At 35.2% G+C, this 21371-nt stretch overlaps 1 protein-coding gene across 6 annotated transcripts in view; it reads left to right on the forward strand.

Annotated features, from left to right (window-relative positions):
* The window catches only part of ARHGEF12 (Rho guanine nucleotide exchange factor 12), a 149832-nt gene that overhangs the window by 23133 nt on the left and 105328 nt on the right, over positions 1 to 21371 (forward strand). The window contains exon 1 of one of the 6 annotated variants that reach the window (XM_043482302.1): positions 16847 to 16996. The exons of the other annotated variants lie outside the window; for them this stretch is intronic. The gene's annotated coding sequence lies outside the window, so the exon portion shown is untranslated. Of the gene's footprint in view, positions 1 to 16846; positions 16997 to 21371 lie in introns of those variants that run through there. 6 annotated transcript variants of the gene reach the window in all.

Here is a 21371-nt window from a genome sequence, read left to right on the forward strand (position 1 = left end):
ATTTTTAAAAAAGCTGTGGTTTCTCTGTTAATAAGTAGAAGTCTCAATTAGCCATAACATCTAATTTTAAACATTTTCTTTTCCCTTCATTGTAAAATACTGCAAGCATAAGACAAAGCAAAGAAGATAATATAGTGAACATTCAGGTACCTACTATGTAGCATCATCATTTTGGGAGGAAGAGGAAGAAATAAAAAATCACATAAAGTTAAAACTCTCCTGCATACTTTTCCCTGATTTGCTCTTTCTCGCCACTAACACTCTGATATATTTAGTGTTTATTGCTCTCATGCATGTTTTTATACTATTGCTACATATTTCCTCAAACATTACAGGGAGTTTTCAGGGAGGCAGATTTTTTAACTTTATAAAAAATTGAATTCATGTTGTATATATTTTGCAGCTGTGTTTTTTTTTTTATGAAGTCCAATTTAATTTTTTCTTGTGTTGCGTATACTTCTGGTGTTATATCTAAGAAGGCTTTGCCTAACCCAAATACCAAAAATTTATTCATACTTAATTTCTTTAATGATATTTTCACTATTTTAAAATTATTTTTTAGTGTTTTTTCCTTAACTTTTTAACTGAAGGATAATTGCTTCACAGAATTTTATGGTTTTCTGTCATACATCAATAAGAATCAGCCACAGGGGACAGCCATGTCTCCTCCCTCCCATCTCCCTCCCCATCCCACCCTCAGCCTGTCACAGAGCTCCTGTTTGAGTTGCCTGAGTCATGCAGCAAATTCCCATTGGCTATCTACTTTACATATGGTATTGTAAATTTCTATGCAACTGGTTTTTAATAACATATGAATATAGTATGAGGTAAAGAGTGAGTTTTATTTTCCTTGGAGATTGCCTGCAATCTTGCCATTTGTTGTACAGTTTATTTTTTCACCATTGATTTGCGTGCCATCCTTGCTGTGTATTATGTTTCCATCTTTTGTGAGTTTTGCTTCTGATCTTTATGTTCTGTTTTGTCAGTTTAACTTTTTCTGTGCCAATACCAAACTGTTAAAATTAAGTTGTATAAGCAGAGTAAGTCTCCTTACTCAGTTTTTCTTTTCCAGAATTTTCTTTTTTTTGGTCTTTATTTTATTTTTAAAAATTATTTATTTATTTTACTCTACAACATTGTATTGGTTTTGCCATACATTGACTTGAATCTGCCATTTCATTGCTAGTCTCATCCTTTTCTTTTCTGTATGAATTTTGGGGTCAGCTTATTAGATTCTATAAAAGCCCTATTGGGTTTTTTATTGTACTTGCATTGAAGGTTTTATTAGTTCGGGGAAAATGGACAGCCTTGTGATACTGTCTTATGCATGAGCATGGTGTTTCTTTAGAAATTTCAGGCTTTCTGTTCCTCAATAATAGTAATTTTATCCATAGAAATCTTAAAGCATTTTCTGTTAATTTTATTTCTATATACTTCATGATTTTCACTGCTGTTTTGAATGTTGATCTCTCCTTCCTTCCTCTCTCCTTCCCTTTCCTTCCTTCCTTCCTCTCTCCTCCATTTCTATCTCCGTATCTCTGTAGTAGCCTCCCTACTGTATCATTTAATATTTTAATTTTACGTTGTCTTGGCCAAAAGTTCTGTTAATGGTAGTGCAGTATAGAGGAAAGCATATGGAGGTCAGAATTGCTAGAAATGAATCCTAGCCTTGTACCTCGAGGATAATATGATAATTAAGTCAACTTTTTTGGTTTGTTTTTTGAGACTAACTCTCCTAATCTACGGAGAAGGCAGTGGCACCCCACTCCAGTACTCTTGCCTGGAAAATCCCATGGACAGAGGAGCCTGGTAGGCTGCAGTCCCTGGGGTTGCTAAGAGTCAGACACAGCTGAGCGACTTCACTTTCACTTTTTACTTTCATGCATTGGAGAAGGAAATGGCAACCCACTCCAGTGTTCTTGCCTGGCAAATCCCAGAGACGGGGGAGCCTGGTGGGCTGCCATCTATAGGGTCGCACAGAATCGGACAGGACTGAAGCGACTTAGCAGGAGCAGCTCCTAATCTACATAGGGAGAATAATGCTTTCATATTATGTATATCACAGGATCAAATTAGATTTGAATTTTTCTAATTAAAAAAATGCACAAAATTGTTATTTTGAGGTAGAGGGAGATATTTATTAGAATCAATAATATTAAAGAACGTTTGAATACATATGCTGTGCTTAGTTGCTCAGTCGTGTCTGACCCTTTGCGACCCCATCGACTGTAGCCCGCCAGGCTCCTCTGTCCATGGGGATTCTCCAGGCAAGAATATGGAGTGGGTTGCCATGCCCTCCTCATACATATACTTATATTGACTTAAAAATTATTTATAATGTTTATACCCCACTTGCCCAAAAGGATGTGAAGTGATTTGTAGTAAAGAACACACACACATATACATACATCCCAACTGAATACATTAAAATAGAAATTTAAAATCAAGTTATCACAATGAAGTAAATGCAAATATGATAATTATGGTTGATACAACCATTGTGATTAATGCTGTATGCTTTTGGGATACTGTGGGGAAAAGATAAATATGATTTGACTGTTAGTGGGTGTATTTCCTCTTTTGTAACAAAGAAGGCAGATTTTTATTATTTGCCATTAAATTCATAAAAAATATTAGTCACATGGGTTTTGTGACAGTACTGCTTCTCCTATAAGTTAAAAGCAATTTTTAAAATGTCTTCTTTAGTCACCTTAAATAAAAAAATTAGGAGATCACGTAAAGCTTAATTCACCGAAACTGATTCTTTGAGTTGACTAAGCTACTGTCACTTAGAGATTTTGTAATCTAATTTATAAGGCACTAACTTGGATTATAAACTAGAGAAGTGGTTCTCTGTATAAACGTTTTTAAGCGTTTCCTTCATACTTTTGAACATTGGAAATTTTGGTAACACCCTTAAAGCCATTAAAATTTTCAAGAGAACACTAGATAATTAATGGTAACTACAAGGTAACCCCTACTACAGTAAAAAAATACCTTGTAAATTTCAAAAGAATCCACAGCTGTCTCATTATTTAGTCACCATTAACACTGCAATCTAGGTTTCAGTAGAACTACTTATTGTTCTAATAATGTTTTCTATGCTCATGAAGCAAAGTTCTTATATGTTCTAACTGATACACTGTCTTTAACATTGACTTGATATTATTTAATGCCCCTGAATTACAGTTATTTGTACTTTACTGCACTCCGTGTTATGTGTTGGGCTAGTACAGAGTTCTTTCTAGCAAACCTTTCTCCCAGTGAGTTATTAATCAGTTTGCTTTGCAGGATTGGATCTGCTCTGAAACATACCTTGATCTTCTCTAGGCAAGTGCTATGGAGTTAACTCCTAGTATTTGAAAGACTTATTTATGGAAAATTGAAGTTTGTTTTTTAGGGATAAGACAGGTGCTCATTTTTCTGGGTTTTTCCTATACAGTGTTTTCCAACTTTTTGTAATAAAAGAAGTAAGCAGGATTTGCAGTCAGGTGTGATTTCAAATTCTGTCTACCATTTGAGTGACCTTGAGAAAATTACTTGGCCTCCCTAACTTAGCTTTTGTTTCTTTATATGTGGTATCTACCATAATATCTAATACTTTAAGGGATTTTTGAACAATAAGTTTTTTCAAAATTTTTAACTGTAGTCTGATAATTTGTTGTTTAAGGCCAATTTAGCTGATATACCTACTTGTAGAATTAAAAACAAATGCAGACACACAAAAAAAGCTATCCAGGATAAGTCTACTCTCAAACGTAGTTTTAGAAGTAGATTTTTTAAAAAGTATATGTAAAATACATGCTTGCATAATTTTACTATGTAAAATTTAAGGCATACATTAAAATTAGAATAGCACAGCGAACCTTCATATACATGCTACCAGCTTCAATTAAGAAAGTATAATAAAGTAACAAGTTCCCTCCCTTCTCTCTTGCTTAATCTGATTTACCAAGGTAGCCACCAAGAAGTTTCCTCACACAATGAAATTATTTTATAACTTGAAATTTTAATTTAGAAATATACTTAAAATATGTTTTATTACCATGTGATTGCCTGTGTCTGTAGCTGTACTATATTCTGTTGTATAGCTGTCTAATAATTTACTTAACTAGTAGAATGATGGTGTGTGGTATGATGTTAGATGACTTTTTTCCTTTGTTTTTTTTCCCCATCCTTTTCTGTGAACAACTAGTTTTTGATAATGATGGAAAAAAACTTATTTTGAAAGCAAAATTAAAATATGAGAAGTGTGTTTTGCTGGCTACCCATAGTTAAATGTCTCCCCTGTGTTGTGCTTCCTTTAAATACAATCTGGTGACTCCCGTTAATCAGCCCGTTTCTGCACAGTGCCTCCCGTGTCCTCCTGTGGTCATTTCAGAGTGCACCCATTGTTCAGTGCTTCTAGATAGGCTTTCTCTCATAAACACGAATTGCATAGTTAAAGCTTTTTTTCTTTTTCCATGGCTCTGTAAGGGTTCAAGTTAGGCATTGCTTGGATGTATTATTTTCTGGAGGAGGAGAAACATTCACTCCTTTTGATTTAATTACCTTTTAAGAGTAGGGAGTACTTCTGGAGATTAAGTTGGATTATTGTTATAGCTGAGTGTGTGTATGAAAATTATGATAGTTGATAAAAACAGCTTCACTGAGCTATTGAACATCTCTAGCTGATTTTTCTGCTCAGCTCCGCCCAGAAGTTTACAAAGCTAAAAATCAGTTTCTTCAATTCTTTCTTTTTTATTAGAATTGAAGTTGATTTATAGTTGATTTACAGTGTTATATTAGTTTCTGGTGTACAGAAAAGTGATTCAGTTTTATACACACACACACACACGTGTGTGTGTATATATTCTTTTTCATGTTCTTTTCCATTATGGCTTATAGGATATTGAATATACTTTCTTGTGCTTTACAGTAAGACCTTGTTGTTTATTATATATTTAAGTTTGTATCTGCTAATCCTAAACTCCTCTGATTTATCCCTCTCTCATCCCCTTTCCCCATTGGTAACTATGTTTGTTTTCTATGTCTATGAGTCTGTTTCTGTAGGTAAGTTCATTTGTATCACATTTTAAATTCCACATATAAGTGATACCATATAGTTTATATCTTTCTCTGTCCAGTTTCACTTAGTATGGTAATTTCTACAACTATCCATGTTGTTGCAAATGGCATTATTTCATTCTTTTTTATGGCTAAGTATTATTCTGTTGTGTGTGTATATATACCGCATATTCTTTATCCATTATCTGTTGACAGACTTTTATTTCAGGTGGTCTCCACGTCTCGGCTGTTGTGAGTAGTGCTGCTGTGAACATAAGGGTGCATGTGTCTTTCTGAATTATACTTTTCTTCAAATATATGCCCAGGAGTGGGATTCCTGGGGCATATGGGAACTCCACTTTTTTTTTTTTTTTTAAGAACCTCCATACTGTTTTCCATAGTGACTACACCAATTTATATTCTTACCAACAGTGTAGGAGGGTTTCCTTTTCTCTACACCCTCTCCAGCATTTGTTATTTGTAGATGTTTTAATGATGGTCATTCTGACTGGTGGGCTTCCCTGTTGGTTCAGTGGTAAAGAATCCACCTCCCAGGGCAGGAGCTGAGTTCAATCCCTGGGTTGGGAAGATCCCCTCGAGAAGGAAATAGCAACGCACTCCAGTATTCTTGCCTGGGAAATCCTATGAACACAGGAGCCTGGCAGGCTATAATCCATGGGGTGCAAAAGAATCAGATATGACTCAGTAACTAAACAACGCAACAACAATTCTGCCTCATGTGAGGTGGCACCTCATTGTAGTTTTGATTTACATTTCTCTAATAATTAGCAGTGTTTAAGTATCTTTTCATGTGCCTGTTGACCATCTGGATGTCTTCTTTGAAGAAATGTCTTTTCAGTCTTCTGCACATTTTTTGATTGTTTTGTTGTTGTTGTTATTGAGTTGTATGAGCTGTTTATATATTTTGGAAACTAATTCCTTGTTGGTTGTATCATTTGCAGATATTTTCTTCCAGGCCGTAGGTTGTCTTTTCACTTTGTTATGGGTTCCTTTGCTATACAAAAACTTGTAAGTTTGATTAGGTCCCATTTGTTTGTTTTTGCTTATATTTCTATTGCCTTGTGAAACTGACCTAAATCTGTTGTATTTATTTAAATCTCTATTTTATTTATTTCCTTTCTGATCTTTAGTATTCCTTCCTTCTGCTGACTTTAGGTTTTGTTTTGTTCTTCTTTTTCTGATTCTTTTAGGGGATAGGTTAGATTGATTGAGCTTTTTTCTTATTTTTTGAGGAAGGCCTGTATTATTACTATGAACTTCCCTCTAGGAATTGCTTTTGGTGCATCCCATAGATTTTGTATAGTTGTATTTTCATTGTCATTTGTCTCAGTATTTTTAAATTTCCTCTTTGATTTCATTGTTGACCTTTTGATTTTTTTAGTAGCATATTGTTTAGTCTTCATGTAGTCTTTTTCTTTTCCCCTTGTTTCTCTTTCTGTTGTTGATTTCTAGTTTCATGCTGTTGTCATCAGAAAAAAAATGTTTGAAATAATTTCTATCCTCTTAAATTTGTTGAGGCTTATTTTGTGTCCTATTATGTGGGCAATCCTAGAGAATGTTCCGTGTGTACTTGAAAGGAATGTATATTCTACTTTTTTTCCTTTGATGTAATGCCCTGAAAATAGCAAGTAAGTCTAACTATTGTATTGTTTAGTATCTCTGTTGCTTTATTGACTTTCTGTCTAGAAGGAAGATCTATCTATTGATGTGAATGAGGTGGTAAAATTTCTTACTATAGTATTCATATCAGTTTCTCCCTTTATGTCTATTAGTACTTGTTTTATGTGTTTAGGTCCTCCTAAATAGATATGTGTTTATTGCCATTTTAAACCTTGTTTTCCAGTTGATTTTGCATTTATTCTTTGTTCCTTTCTTTTTTGTTTTTCCTTTTGTGGTTTGATGATTTTCTTTTGTACTATGCTTTTGTTCTTTTCGATTTTTTTAATCTATTGTGTGTTATTGATTTATGGTTACCCTGTTTTTGAATTAAGTTTCTTAATTCAGTAGTGTAACATTACAACATTGCAGAAATTATCTTTAGATATGCAGAATTAACCTTGTGAATTTTGTTATAACAATCTCAGTCCTCATAGTTACAGACTTAGAAAAAAATTTTTTTAAGCAAATTTCTCTTTGGATAGTGAAGAATTTCTGTGACGGTTTTAGCAAAGAATATGTTTTGATGAATAACTGATTACATTGAATTATGTAGATTAGCAATTTAAATTACCAACATAGCTCTAATAAGTTAAATCTATGATGCTGAATATGTCAGACTTTGAAGTTTCAAAAATGTTGAAATTCACCCTCAATTTTGAGGAGCACACTAAACCCAACTATATCTTTTTCTGACTTGTAAAAGAAATGAAACGCATTGGTATTTCACTCTAGTTTGCAAATGAGGATTAAAAACGAGAAGTTAAATGACTAAGAGAGAAGACTTAATTTAAACTCAAATACGCATGCTCAGAATGACTCTCCATTTCTGCCCTTCTTCCTTCCATAGTTAGTTAGCCACTATATTTCTCAGATTTTAAGCAAAATTAGTCTTCTCATCATGGAAACTGTTAACATTCATTAACAAGTAGTTTTACTTTGAAATCTGATCAGCAAACACTGAAGAGTGAGTTGTTGCTATACTCCATGGGAGTCTCGAGGTTGACGTCAAAACACCAGTACAGCTGTATAAGCAGTGGGGAGAGTATTTTTAACATCCTTATTAGATCATCTTTTGACCTTTCTTTTTATTCTTTCTCTTCTTCCATTAAATAGTTTTTAGAAAGAGGCTTTATAATGTTATTTTCTACCAAAGCTGTAGTGATGTTCTTTATTAGCACCTGTACCATCCTTCTCTTGATTCCCTTCCACTTTTATCTTTCCCTTCTTTTCATGTAGTGTTCTAAGTTCTTCTGATGAAATGGACATTTTTATTTAGTAATAGAGAAATGGTGAAGGGAGAGTTTTTTTTCAGAGTATTTTTTAGAACAGGGTTAGATTTATAGAAAAATTGAAAGCTAGTACAGAGAAGACTATATACCTCATACTTGACCTCAGATTCCCGTTTTATTAACACATTACATTAGACACATTACGTTAGCATTGTACATTTGTTAAAATTAATCAGTTTTAATACATTGCTTGTGCTCAGTAGCATCTGACTTTTTTCCGCCCTCTGAACCATAGCCCCCAGGCTTGTCTGTCCATCGGATTTTTCAGGCAAGAATACTGGAGTGGGTTGCCCTTTCCTCTTCCAGGGAATCTTCCTGACCCAGGGCTTGAACCCACATCTCCAGTCCTGCATTGCAGGCAGTTTCTTTACCTGCTGAGCCATTTAATATATTGTAGTGTTAGTCACTCAGCCATGTTGGACTCTTTGCAACTACATGGACTGTAGCCTGTCAAGCTCCTCTGTCCATGGGATTTCCCAAGCTAGAATACTGGAGTGGGTTGCCATTTCCTTCTCCAGGGGATCTTCCCAACCCAGAGATTGAACCCGGGTCTCCTGCGTTGCAGGCAGATTTTTTACTGCCTGATCCACCTGGGAAGCCACATTTAATACATTATTATTACCTAAAGTTGAAAGTTTATTTTGATTGCCTTAGCTTTTAACATGTTCCCCCTTTTTTGATCCAGGATCACACCCAAGATACCATATTGCATTTAGTTTTCCTGTCTCCTTGGGCTCCTCTTGACTCTGACAGTTTCTAAGATTGTGACAGTTTCTTAGCCTTACCTTGTTTTTGATGATCTTGATAGTTTTGAGGAATACTGGTCAAGTATTTTGTAATATGCCCCTACATAGGAATTTGTCTGTTGTTTTTGACACAGACTGTAGTTATAGGTTGTTGCAAGAAGGGATCACAGAGATATAGTGCCATTTTCAACATATCATATCAAGGGTATATACCATCAACATAATTTATGACTGTTGACAATGACCTTGATCACCAGGCTGAAGTAGTGTGTCAGGTTTCTCCATTATAGAGTGTTGGAGTGTTCTAGTAAGAATATCCTATTTAGGGGAATTGCTCTGGTAATTACTTGGGCTTTAGTTATTAGAGTAAGTCATTATATTGATACAATGCTCATTGAAATGTTAAATATTTTTACAAATATGTTCTGAGTTCAAAAATTAAATGCTTTGAATGTTCAATCTTTCAAGTTTTATTTTTTAAAATAAAAGATTTTTCTATGACATTCTTAAGATTTATGTTTAAAGTGACAATTAAGGTTTTAATATTTCATGTAGGAATTTAGAGAAGTAATCAGCTATTTAAATTCTGGACTTTTTCTCCTTATAAGAAATGAAATTACTTTGAAATGCAATTTAAACATAATAAAGTTCACTCATTTTAAGCGTGTATTTAGATGAGCTTTGACAGGTGTGTATAATTTTTAACACTGTTACTAAGATACTGAACATTTCTGTCACCGTCAAAAGTTCTCTCTTGGATTTTTTCATTTATTCCTCTGAAACTTGATCTGCTTTCTGTCTCAAGAGTTTTGTCTTTACTAGAATTTCGTGTAAATGAAGTCAAACAATATATAACCTTTTTGTGTCTGTCTTCTGTAATTTTTTTTTTATTCATTCAAGTTGTTAAATATAGTAGTAGTTTGCTTCTTTTTCATGCTTATAGTATTCCATGTGTGAATACTTTTTTTATCCATGTACTTGCTGATGGACATTTGGATCATTCCCGGTTCTGGCTATTTCAGATAATTCTTAACCTTTGCATATGAGTTTTTATGTGGTACACATTTTCATTTCTTTGTGGTGAAATCCCTGAATTAGGATTACTAAGTTGTTTGATAAGTGTATGTTTAACTTTACAAGAAACTGACAAACTCTTTTCCAGACTGACTGGCATTTCACATTCTTATGAGCAAGGTAGGAGAGTTTCACATCTTCCATATTCTTATCAATATTTGGTATTGTCAGTGTTTTTGGTCATTTTTGTAGGTGTGAATGGCCATTTCATTGTATTTTTAATTTATATTTCTCTTAAGATTAATGATGTTGAGGACTTTACATGTGCTTTTTGCCATGTTTTCTTTTGTGATATGTATCTGTTCAAAATCTTTAAAAAGTTGCTTATCTTGTTATTGAGATATGAGATACGAGCCTGTTACCAAGTATGTTTTAGGTAAAATTTTGTCCTGGTTTGTGTCTTGTCATTTTATTTCCTTAACAGTGTCTTTCAAATAACAAAAGTTTTTAATTTTGATGAAATTCAGTTTATCAACTCTTTATGTTTTGCCTTGTGGTTCCTATCTGAAATATCTTGACTTAACCCAAGATCACAATAATTTTCTCCTGATTTTTTCTTGAAGTTTCGTAGTTTAACTCTTATGTTCAGGCTTATGATACTTAACAAGTAAACATTTGTATATGGTGTGAAGTAAGGATTGAAGAGTGTGTGTGTGTTTGTGTGTGTTGGCATATATTCCAGTGCTATTTGTAGAAAGGACTGTTCTCTCCTTATAGAACTGCCTTGGCATCTTTGTTAAAAACTTAAGCACCATCTTCGTCGGGTCTGTTTATACTCTCTGTTATATTCTTTTTGTCAATATGCCTATCCTTATGTCTTGATTGTTTTAACTTGATCTTAAATCTTGAAATAAGATAATATAAGTCTTCCAACTTTGTTGTCTTCCTAAAAATTTGTTTGGCTCTTCTAGGTCCTTTGTATTGTCATATGGAATTTAGAATCTGTAAAGCCAGTTTCTATTTTTAAAAAAGGTGCTGTGATTTGGGGTAAGAGTGCTGAACTTAGTTAAGATTGGGGAGAAACAGTATATTAACAGTACGAGTTTTCTGATTCATGAACATATTCTCACTCTCCATTTATTGAAGTCTTTAATTTCTCTCAAAAGATTCTACAGTTTTCAGTGTACAAGTTTTGCACATAGTTTAGCTTCATCTCTATATATTTCATGTATTTTGAGCTTAAGTGGTATTTAAAAGTTAATTTTTGATTTGTCACTAGTAATTATAAATAGAGTTGCTTTTAGTATCAATTCAGTTCAGTTGCTCAGTCACGCCTGACTCTTTCTGACCCCATGGACTGCAGCACGCCAGGCCTCCCTGTCCGTCACCAGCTCCCTGAGCTTACTCAGACTCATGTGCATCGGGTCAGTGATGCCTTCCAACCATCCATCCTCTGTTGTCCCCTTCTCCTGCCTTCAATCTTTCCCAGCATCAGGGTCTTTTCCCAAGAGTCAGTTGTTCGCATCAGGTGGCCAGAGTGTTGGAGTTTCAGCTTCAGCATCAGTCCTTCCAATGAATATTCAAGACTGATTTCCTGTAGGATAGACTGGTTGGATCTCCTTGCAGTCCAAGAGCCTTCTCCAGCACCACAGTTCAAATGCATCAATTCTTCAGTGCTCAGCTTTCTTTATAGTTCAACTCTCACATTCATACCTGACTACTGGAAAAACCATAGCTTTGACTAGACAGACCTTTTGTTGGCAAAATAATGTCTCTGCTTTTTAATATGCTATCTAGGTTGGTCATAACTTTTCTTCCAAGGTGTAAGTGTCTTTTAATTTTATGGCTGCACTTACCATCTGCAGTGATTTTGGAGCCCCCCAAAATAAAGTCTGTCACTGTTTTCACTGTTTCCCCATCTATTTGCCGTGAAGTGATGGGACCAGATGTCATGATCTTAGTTTTGTGAATGTTGAGTTTTAAGCCAACTTTTTCACTTTCCTCTTTCACTTCCATCAACAGGCTTTTTAGTGTTTTGATCTGTATACTATTTTCTTGCTGGACTTAGTTGTACTAGTTTTTAAAAATAAATTCCTTTAGAGTTTTATGTCAGTGGTCATCTTTCATTAAAGAAAATTGAACTTCTTTCTTTTCAGTCTGTGAGCCTTTTATATATTTATTTTTATTGTGTTACTGCTTTGACTAATCAGAGTAGATATTGTGAGAGTAGACATGTAGACATCCTTGCCATGTTTTTTTATCTTAGGGAGAAGGCATTCAGTCTGTCAAGTATGAAATTGTGTGTTTGTTTTTTATAGATGTCCATTATCAGTTTAGGTATCTTAGTTTGCAAAAAATTTTTTATCATTGATGAGTATTGGATTTTGTAAAGTGTAGTTTCTATGTTTATTGAGATGATCACATGGTTATTTATTTATTTTTTACTCTGGTGAATTACACTGAATTTTGGATGTTGGGTGGACCTTGCATTCCTGCGATAAACCCCATTTCATCATTCTGTATTATTTGTATTTATGTATGGTTTGCTAATATTTTTTTAATTTATTTTTTAATTGAAGGATAATTGCTTTACAGAATTTTGTTGTTTTCTGTCAGACCTCAACATGAATCAGCCATAGGTATACATATCTCCCCTCCCTTTTGAACCTTCCTCCCATCTCCCTCTCCTTCCCACCCCTCTAGGTTGGTACAGAGCTCCTGTTTGAGTTTTCTGAGACATAACAACAAATTCCTGTTGGCTATCTATTTTACATATGGCAGTGTAAGTTTCCATGTTATTCTCTCCATACGTCTCACCTTCTCCTCCCCTCTCCCCATGTCCATAAGTCTGTTCTCTATGTCTTGTTTCTCCATGGTGCCCTGAAAGTAAATTCTTCAGTACCATTTTTCTAGTTTCTGTATATATGCATTAATATATGATCTTTCTCATTCTGACTTACTTCAATCTGTATAATAGGCTCTAGGTTCATCCACCTGATTAGAACTGACTCAAATGTATTCCTTTTTATGGTGGAGTAATATTCCATTATGTATATGTACCATATACATATCCTTTATCCATTCATCTGTCAGTGAACATCTAGATTGCTTCCATGTTTTAGCTGTTGTTAATAGTACTGCAGTGAACAGTGGGATACATGTGTCCTTTTCAATTTTTGTTTCCTCAGGATATATGCTTGGAGTGGAATTGCTGGGTCATATGATGGTTTTATTCCTAGTTTTTTAAGGAATCTCCATACCGTCTTCCAAAGTGGCTGTATCAATTTACATTCCCACCAACAGTGCAAGAGTTCCCTTTTTTCCACACCCTCTCCAGCATTTATTGTTTGTAGACTTTTGGTGATGACCTTTCTGACTGATATGAGGTGATATCTCATTGTAGTTTTGATTTGCATTTCTCTAATAATGAGTGCTGTTGAGCATCTTTTCATGTGTTTGTTAGCCATTTGCTAATATTTTGGTGAAGATTATTACATCTGTGTTCATAAAGGATACTGATTTTTCATTTTCTTGTAATGTCATTGCCTTGTTTTGATGTCAGGGTAATGTTGGACTTAGAAAATGAATTGGGAATTATCTGTTTTCAGAAAGAGTGGGTGTAGGATTTTACCTCTTTATTTATGTGGGTGTGATAATTCACCAGTGAGGTCATCTAAGCCTAAAATATTCTTTGTGGGAATATTTTAAACCAACAGTTGAAGTCACTGCCTTAGAGTGCTTACTGTTCTGACTTCTAGCATCATAGACTAACTATTCAATAACCTCTTTATTTTGGAATAAATTTAGATTTAAGGAAAAGTTTTGGATAGTATAGAGAGTTCCCATATACCTCATACCTAGCTAGTTTTCCTCATTGTTAACATCTGTGATACATTTGCCAGAACAAAGAAACTGACGTTGATATTAACTAAACTAACTACAGACTTTATTTGGATCTCACCAGATTTTCCATTAATGGTCTCAGACTGTTCCAGGATACCACATTGCATTTAGTTTTCTTGTTTGCCCAGTCTCTTCTGGTTTGTGACAGTTCCTCAGGTTTGCCTTGTTTTCATGACCTTAACATCCTTGAGAAGTGCTGGCTGGGTATGTTTTAGAATACTTTTCAGCCTGGGTGTGCTGCTGCTGTGTCCCATTAGGGTTACGCATTTGTGAAAAGAATACCCAGAGGCCAAGTCCTCTTTTCACTTCAGCTTATAAGGGTATGTGATGTCTACATGACATTCATATAGCATCACTGATGGGATTGATCTGGACCACTTGGCTAAGATAGTGTTTGCCAGGTTTCTCCACTCTATAAAGTTACTCTTTCTCTTTCCATATACTATTTTGAAGCAAGTCACTTGTCTCAGTCCACACTTGAGAGAGAAGTATCTATAGCTTTGATTTGGAATTCTTCTGTAAGGAAAATTGACTTTAATCCAGTACCACAGGGTTCACTCTATTTTTCCTTACTGTCTGACAATGAGAAACCTGGCTCTGACCATCCATTATCCATTTACTTATTTGTTCAACTCCAGTTTACATGAAAAACTATTTCAGAACTGTTAGTCCATATACCCACAAGAAAGAAATGTTCCATTTAGAGTACAGTGTTTCCAGTCAAAACATTGTTTTCCAAAGTTAGTTAGGTCAGCTCTTCCTGCCCCATCCTTTCGGTGCAGGTATGTCATAATTTGTAATGCAGTTAGACTCATTTGTCACAGTCCACATTTCATCTTGGAATCATCCAACGGTCTGATTGATGGTTTTTGTTGTTGCATGGTCAGCATTAAGTGAGGTTCATTCTTCCTAATGTGCAGTTCTGTGGGTTTTGACAGAAGAGTTGAGTCATGTATCCACCACCCTAGTATTACACAGAACAGATCCTGTACTCTTTAAGTGTTCCCTTGCGTGTCCCCTTTGTAGTCAGCCACTCTCCCCTCCCCTAATCCATAGTAACTGTTAATCTGTTTTTTGTCTTACCTATTTTTAATTTTTGCATTTTCCAGAGTTTCATGTGAATGGAATGGTATTAAAATCTTTAGATTTTTCGTCTAACTTCTTGAATAGTTCTTGGTTTCCTCCCTGTAGCTCAGACGGTAAAGAATCTGCCTGCAATGTGGGAGACCTTGGTTCGATCCCTGGGTTGGGAAGATCCCCTGGAGAAGGGAATGGCAACCCACTCCAGTATTCTTGCCTGGAGAATTCCATGGACAGAGGAGCCTGGTGGGCTACAGTCCCATGGGATTGCAGACAGTTGGACACAACTGAATGACTAATACTCTAATTCTTGAACATAGAACATTAAGATTTAGCCATAGTTTTGTGAATTAATAGTTCATTCTTTTAAAATTGTTAAACAGTATTCCATTGTATGGATGAATCATAGTTTATTTAATCTTTCCCCCATGAAGGTTATCCTGATTACTTCTACTTTTCAGCAATTATGAGTAAAGCTGCTATAAACATCCATGGACAGGTTTTTTAATGAACATAAATTTTCACATCATCTAGGTAAACACCTAAGAGTGTGATCTCTGGGTTATATGGTTGTATGGTAAATCATATCACTACTTCACTATTAAGTACTTAGAAACAATAAATTTAATAAATCTGTCGTTTAATATTGCCCACAGAGAGTATTAAGATCAGTCTCTAGAAAGTCTGTAAAATCTACTCATTTATCCAGCCTTTGATTCTTCTTTATTTTTTAGAAGATTTGCCAAGGTGTGCTTTCTTAGAAGATGATTCTTTATAGATCACTAATTGTGGTTCTGAGGTTCTGTAAATTTGTCCATAAATTCACAGAACTCTGGTCTATAATTTATGTGAATGAACTGATTACTGGGTATTAACTTGTAATTAGATATATCCAAATGTTTTGCAGAATGTGTTTTATGAAACAAAGAGTATGTTTTTTATTCTTTACTAATGTATTGATCTCAGAAATTATGTTTGTATAAATTGTCAAATTGGGTTGCTATTTCAGAAAATGAAGTGAAAGTCGCTTAGTCGTGTCCAACTCTTTGCGACCCCATGGACTGTACAGTCCATGGAATTCTCCAGGCCAGAATACTGGAGTGGGTAGCCTTTCCCTTCTCCAGGGAATCTTCTCAACTCAGGGATCAGACTCAGGTCTCCTTCATTACAGGCAGATTCTTTACCAGCTGAGCCACAAGGGAAGCTCACAGAAAAGGAAATTAGAGGGTAATGAGTCGTCTTAGTGTGGCAATGTATTTGTTAGGGAGCAGTGTTGGGGAAAAATTAGTTGCAGCAAAATTACACAGGTTCTAGGGATTAGATTGAATGAGTGGGTCTCTTGTCCCTCCCTGCTTCTAGTGTAAGTGGCAGGGATGCTAGTTAATAGAGTGCCAGACATCACAGTGCCTGGGGCATATTTAGAGACCAGGGAAGGTTTACAATAATCAAACACAAATAGACAAAGTAGCATGAAGAAATTTCGGTCCTTCCAGCCTTGTTCACAAACTTAATTAGGCTTATTGGGTCAGAAAATATTTTTCCTCCCATTTTTATTTGTTCCTCTTTCACCCTGCCACCCCCACCCCCGACCTCCTGTTCCAGATTACCTTTGAAGGGGATCACACTATCAACAAAAAGAGAGGTTTTTTGTTTAATCCTAACTTACTTGGTTTATTTAGCTTTCAGGAAAGGAGCAGTGGCAAAAGAAAATTTTAAGATATACGAGGACCTCCATTTTTGATAGAGACACTATATGTTCTTCTAAAAATCATGTTATTCAGGAAATTCTGAAGAAAATTAATTTTTTTGTGGCTCTAAAATTGGATCTTTTACAAGTATTTTTATTTTATGGGAGCTGCTTGGCCTACCCCCTTCACATATTGCCAACTACATCTTAGCTTTTTTTTTTTTTATCATTTATGTAATTTTACAGTGTAATATTTCAGAGCTGTATGTGGATGCTATTCTTTGCATTTCCATGAGCAGCACAGTATTGGGCTTCAGTTGATGATGGTGGATGATTGGGGGTGGAGAAGAGGTGGAGTTTCTTCATACCATCCCCCTTGTGGTCAGTAAAATCATCCGACAAATGCCTTCCCAAGGATGTCGAGTATATATAAAGGAGAAGCCTAGGAATGCCAAGGGAGTGGTGTTTCACTGAGGATTCCATTCTCTTCTGCTCCATGGAAACGAGCCTTTTGAGCTTTCGCTTGTCTGCTGATGTGTCCGGTGATCCAGGTAATCTATTGCAGTCTTTGTTTTCTCCGCAGTGTGTGAAATGTAGCAAAATGGTAGAAAACTAGCTTTAGTGAAAGGGATGTACTTATAACAGGAATAAAATTAGAAAGGAAAAGGACATATTACATTGTTCATTACTCTTTAAATAGCCTTGAAGGTTTTTTCATGTTTTAAAAAGACTAATTTGATCTAAAGGAAGAAAATTCCTCATTTTAAAAACCTGTACTTTAATTGCTTAGCTTGAGAACAAAGGTTTTAGCATCCAGCATTGCAGGGATATTTTTATTCAGAAGGAGAGGAAGCAGCATCCTTCTGTTACCTTTTTAGAACTGAATTGACAAAACTCTTCTTGAATCTTAGCTACGGACTCTGATTTATTATTCTGTAAACTATGATTTAATTATCTGAAGCTTCAGGTTGGTTGTTTCCCTTTGATACCTAAGAGATCTTGGAAGGAGTATGAGGGGAGGCAGGGATTAAATCTATAGTGGGGGAGGGGAGTCTTTTTACAGAGTAATCTTCATGATTGTTTTTCCGTTTGAAGCTAAATTGAAATATACAGTCATTTGGAAACGGTGATATCCATGACACCAAACACTCTTATCTGTTTGAATGATTTTATCCTTTGTTCAGTTTGTGGTATTTTTTGCTTTTGTCAGCTAAAGTGTTGGTTAAATAAATATGAAGAAGCAGCCAGATTACATGTGATGGCATTGGAATTGCAATTCTGATTTTTTTTTTTTTTTTGCATTCATTTCTGTGAATACATGAGCATGGGCATGCATGTGAAAAGCAAAAGTGCTATAAAATGTTGCAGGCATTTTTGTTTTCTCCTGAAGGTGTTTTTCATGGTGGAAGTTGTTTTGTTGTAAACAGAAAGACCCAATTTATGATACTAAGACGTGTTTAGTACTACAGACATCTCTATTTAGAAAAGAAAGACCAAAAACATTTTTAAGCATAGTCTGAAGCTTTCAGTTAATTTGATTATCTTCCTCATAGTGGTATGAGTTATCATACTATTTGCCACATTTTGAAAGTTGCTTGATTCCTCAGAATACTGACAAATTAATAAATGTTTATTGAGTGTTTGCATAATTTTCAGTACTTTAAATGTAAACATGATTTATAGTATAGTAGAGGGTATAAAAAACCTATGCATATGATGTACTATTTTTGTGTGTGTGTCTGTGTGTGCTGGAACACACCTATTGGTTATATACTTATATGGGCTTTCTGGGTGGCGCTAGTGGTAAAGAACCCACCTGCCCATGAAGGAGACACAGAGATGCAGGTTCCATCCCTGGATCAGGAAGGTCTCCTGGAGGAGGGCACGGCAATCTGCTCCAGTATTCTTGCCTGGAAAATCCTGAGGACAGAGGAGCCTGGCAGACTAGAGTTCCTAGGGTCGCAAAGAGTTGGACACAACTGAGGCAACTTAGCACATGTATACATATATACTGACACGTGGGTATTTTACATAAGCTATTACATTTAAGGTCTTCCCAGGTGGCTCAGTGGTAAAGAACCCGCCTGCCAATGCAGGAGACTCAGGAGACTTGTTTTCCATCCCTAGGTAAGGAAGGTCCCCTGGAGGAGGAAATGGCAACCCACTCCAGTATCTTGCCTGGAAAATCTTATTGGTCAAAGGAGCCTGACAGGCTACAGTCCGTGGAGTCACAAAAGAGTCTAACATCATTGAGCAACTGAGCACTCATGAGCACTCACTGCATTTAATCCTAAAACAACCTTGTCACAAAAGTAGCACTATCCCTCCTTCATGGATGAGGGAGTTTATATTTTCAGAGGTTAAGTAATTCATCATAAGTAACAAATAATAAAGTGATGAAGCCCAGGTCAAGCTCAAAAACTCTTTCCATGGTTTTCATGTGAGTGGATTAAAACATTATATCACAAATACTTGACATCATGAAGGGTGATGCCAGTAGAGTGAACAGGAGATAGGGATCCTAATCTCTATCAGGAATTGAGTAATTGGATAAAAAATTCAGCATCATATTTGTAAAGAGTGAAGATTGGACTAGGTCACTTGGTTCAGTTCTAACATTATATGATTGTATTCCATGTAAGAGATTTTCATATGTGAACCAGAGATCCTTACATCATAGAATTTATATTCTTGCAATTTAGGGATGAGGTGGGTGATAGATCAACAAATAAATGCTTTAAAAAACTGAGTACTGTGTTCCAAAGTACATGAGAGTACGAGATTAAGACATTCCCCATTGAGGAAACTCATCTATTGGATAGCTGTGGGGTGGCTTTTGTTACAGGTATGTATTAATTTCTGCATTTTAATTCATTTGGTGCTTACCCTCAATTCTTCTACGTTACCATCTGCATTCCTGAGTTCTCTCTTTATTTATTTTTTATTGGATGGATTTTTGCTTTAATTAGTGTTTCTCCCCCGCTCCCAAGAAGAGCTGATAGGTGCTTTATTGCCTTATTTCTCTAAAGATTTATTTCTATTTCCAGTATGTATAATAACTTTTAAAGGAAGCTTAGACATTGTATACTTTCTCTTCTCACAATGGAGTCATAGCTTCTAGCATAGGGAGTCTTATTGTGGAGAAATCTTGAGGCTAATAACTTAATCTTTCCCATTTACACATAACTTAATTTTTTTTGTCTAGGTGCTCATGTAGCTCTTTATTTAAAAATCTTAAATTTTCATAACTGCCGCCAGAACATGGCAGAGAACTCTGTGACTTGAAGAACTTGGCTGTGAGCCACACAACCTTCTGAACACTAACAGAAAAAGAAGAGTAGGTAACAGGAAAATGGGATAGTTAATAACAGCTAACATTTACTGTGCATGTAACATGCGCCAGTAATTGCTGCAACAAAAGAAGCTAGGTCACAGAAAGATTAAGGAACTTGGTTAAGAGTAGATAGTAAGCAGAGAAGCTGAGTTGCAAACCCAGTTGCAGTATATGTGTTAGGGTCGTTTATTTTAATTTATGTCTGTTTTTATAGTGTGCATTGTATCCTTTGATCTTCAGATTAAAATTATTCTGTATTTTTCAGAATTTTAAAAAATGTATTTTTGAGTATTCTTTTTATACCTGTAAAGCATAGTAGTTAAGAACAAGGCTCTAGAACAGTCAGGTCTGGGTTTGCAACTGTGATCCCTAAGTTTAGGGAGATCTGTTTCCTGTTCAGGTCTACTAAAGACTTTCTTGGTGTGGATCAAGAATTTAATAGATATGGCAAGTATGTTTTGTAGTTAGTGATTTAAGGTTATACTCATGTACTCTTTCATGGAGAAGATGGATATTTGTCCCCTCTTATTTTTGCTTTTAGTGTTGAGGAAGCCTAGTGCAGTAAAAGTGCTTTTCTTTTCCATCTTTTCCTGGAGTTTAATGCGTGTTTATTGAAGGAATGAGAGGTTTCTGAGAACATTGCCATGAAGAAACATGTTTAGGTGGAAACAGATTTTTCTTTAGATGAAACTCTGGCAAATTGCTGTCTTGGCAAATAGATATTAACGAAATTCTCAACCAGTCTTTGAGATTAGGGGACACAGATTCTGTATGATTGGGAATTCTTTTGTAACCAGTTTATATTAGCTTATGTTTGCCTAAAAGGAATAAATGGTATAAATACCATTCTAGCTAAATATTTTGTAGTTATACCAGATCTAGTTTTCTGCTCACTAATGTGAAAACTTTTAGTTAACTGAAGAAAAAAAAACCAAAAACAAAACCTGTACAAAAGGAAGATAATGTTTTGTTGGAAGATAGTAATCTAGAGGTTGAGAGCAGGGGCTCTAGTGAAACTATGAGGGTTTTCAGTCAGAAGTCCTCCATCTACTAGTTATATAACTTGTATAAGTTATTTAGCTTCTTTGAATCTCACATTTTTCTATTATAAAATGAAGCTAAAAATAATATTTATCTCTTTGAATCTTTGTTAGAATACAATTCACTAATATATATGTATAAAATACTTAATGCAGAGATTGGCACATGGTGAGTACTCAAGTAAAACTACTACTCAAGTTAAGTTTTAGCTGATGTTATCATGGTTTCAATTGTTAATGATTATTCTTATCATGCATAATGGAGGGCATATATTTGGAGCAGTCTGCCTAGCATAGTTTTCAACTATCAAGTGAACCTGAAGGTATTGAGTGTTCCTCAACTAATAAATATTTTTCAGGGAATCTGGCCTCAGGAAATACAGACCAGCTTACTTTGTTGTTCTTTACCTCTTTAATTTATGCTTATTTCCAGCCAGTTTACCTCCTCTTTCACATACAACTTTTGCAAAACAATTTTTCTCATTCAGAAATTTTTGTTCTGACATTGAGCCTGTTTAGATTTGGGTTTGAGCAATGATGTAAAACTAAACT

This window comes from Cervus canadensis, chromosome 11 (assembly GCF_019320065.1).
Source record: "Cervus canadensis isolate Bull #8, Minnesota chromosome 11, ASM1932006v1, whole genome shotgun sequence".
Classification (NCBI taxonomy): Eukaryota; Metazoa; Chordata; class Mammalia; order Artiodactyla; family Cervidae; genus Cervus; species Cervus canadensis.